We start from the raw sequence: 2,483 nt of genomic DNA, 5'->3' as shown, positions 1-2,483 counted from the left end.
ACTTTCCCTGGTGCATAACTGGCAATATGCATACATTTTTACTAGGGATAATTCTTCTTAATAAAAAAGGCTGTCTTAAGCCCACTCCGCCACCAACTGATGGACAGTTATGTATCCTGGTGAATTTTAGGTTATTTTCCTCATAGAATGTGAAGGGAAAAGTGAGAATGCCCATATGTTTCAGTAATGTCCATGTTACCTGATAATTTGAAAAAAACATCCCTACAAGTACAAGATAATGTTGTCCTCTGTATCCTCACCATTCCCCCTCACAGCAGCTGTTTTTCCCTTGATGCTCTACCATCGTATCATAGCAAATGACTCCTCCTTTCTTTGGAAAATGTGGCTTTTGACCCCCTATATACGAATTTTCAAACAAAAGCATAGTACAGGTGCCTTCACCTCCACCAAAATTCTGCTGGAGAGCAGCTGAGGAGAGGTGAAGCCTCAGCCTTTCAGTCTTTGGAGACTGAAGGGGACATAGTGCTATTAAAGAATATCATGCACAGCCTTTAAGTGACCTAAGAGAATCCTAGAATATAACTGATGTCCAGCTGTACCATTGGTTTTGGGGGAACATGAAGGGGATAATTTCTCTAGTTGTATTTTTCTAAGTGAGCAGTATTTCAACATGCATTTTCAACACACAGTCTCTATCCAGTGCTACAACTGGACAGTGACTGCTATGCTATTTCTCCTTGTTGTGTCCTTTCTTGCTATTGCCTATCATATTGAAATTGCCGCCACATTTTTGCAGTGTCTTTTAAAATTTGTTCTGTCACAGATCACGCTTCTTTGGTCTCGGTTTTGTCCTAATAATAAACCTGAACACAGGGTGGTGACATATTATGTTCCTCTGGTAGGCACATGCTTCCATAAAGGCTGGCTGACAGATCATGAGATGAACAGTATCAAGCTCCACAAGTAATTTAGATTGCTACTGTATTTACAACAAAAATCCAGCAGATGGCAAAAGAATCCAGTTTTCTTTTTGACTGGTAATGCTACATTTGATATGCTTGTGGTTATGATCCTGTATTCCTATACAACCTTTAAAAATCCAACTTGGTCCAGAGTGTTTTACAAGCTTTACTGATCTTATGATAAGTATGAATCTCTCTGCCTAGATGGGAGGTCTAGCCATGTTTGGGCACCCTGCCAGCTTTTCATTTGGACACAAAAATGTGCATCAGTATAAGATGTTTGGTACACAGGATATCAAATTTAAATTATGCAGGGAATGGTGGGCAGGCAAACTACAATGATCATGTCCCTTCCCACTCAGTATTTCTGTTGTCGCACTGCTACAACAACTTGGGTGCAGAAACTTCTCCTGATCTGAAACAGCTACCAGTCTGGTAGCAAAAGCTGATGCTGAGGATGCAACCCCTGGCACACTGCCAGAGCATGGCACATGAGGCCATTGTGCTCGGCATGCCACAGCTGACCGAGGCTACTGCTGGCCACTGAGCCCAGGCTGCTTGCAGCAGGTAGTGGGCAGGCTGCAAGCCGTGCTGTGAGCAGCCTGAGGCTCCACGGCCAGCAGCAGCTGCCCAGAGCCCAGGCTGGATGTGGCAGGCAGCTGGGAGACTGCAACCAGTGGATGGGGGTTTGGAGCCTTGGTCTGGCTCCGTGATCGGCAGCAGCTGCACATGCACCTTGGGGCAGGTGGTGGGAAAGGGGCCTGGGGTACCACAACCACAGCCCCTTCCCCGCCACGCACCCTGAGGTGCTCCTGCAGCTGCTGGTGGCAACGAGCTGGACCAGGGCTCACGGCTGCCTACTGCAAGCAGCCCCAGCTCTGTGGCGTGCAGCAGGAGCCTGCCCATAGCCCGGGCTGCTTGTAGCAGGCAGCCCCGAGCCTGCAAGCGGCTGCACCAGGGTCCAGAGCCGCGGCCTGGCTCATTGCTGGCAGGGGCTGCACAAGCACCACAGGGAGCATGGCGGGGAAGGGGCTAGGGCAACTCCACCACAACAAGGATCGGACCCCTCGCAGCTCCCCTGCCCTCGGGATGCCAACATCTTCCAAGTCCCGGTTGGGGGGGGGGGGGGTTTCGCAAAATCGTTGCCGGCCCCTGACGTACCACTTTTTGCTGCTCCCCACCCCACAGAAAACCCATACCTTGCTTTGTAGGCAGCAGGGCAGTGCATGAACAGAGGGCTGCCTGTGCTTCGCCCCTTCGCCTTGCACAGGCTGCCAGGGGGTGCTTTCTGCGCGAGAGTTGGGGACCCCTCCACTTTTTGTAGCACAGAAGAGCCCTGGGCAAGGGGCGTGGAGATGCACCTTGCTACGAGGCAGGCAACTGCCACCTCTGCTCTGCCTCGAGCCCCCAGAGAAAGCTCGCAACCCGGTAGCGCCCTGTGTCCAGCGCCCCGCCCCGGGCTGGCAGAGAGGAGAGGGCAGTCAGGGAAGCGCCCGCTGCACCCCCAGTGCGCATGCGCCAGGGGGGAACGCATGCGCTCTGCGGCCCGCGGCCGAGCGG

This window comes from Crocodylus porosus, unplaced genomic scaffold, assembly GCF_001723895.1.
Source record: "Crocodylus porosus isolate Cpor-Errol unplaced genomic scaffold, CroPor_comp1, whole genome shotgun sequence".
Classification (NCBI taxonomy): domain Eukaryota; kingdom Metazoa; phylum Chordata; order Crocodylia; family Crocodylidae; genus Crocodylus; species Crocodylus porosus.
The sequence above is the reverse complement of the archived record's forward strand: the minus strand, read 5'-3'. Positions refer to the sequence as shown.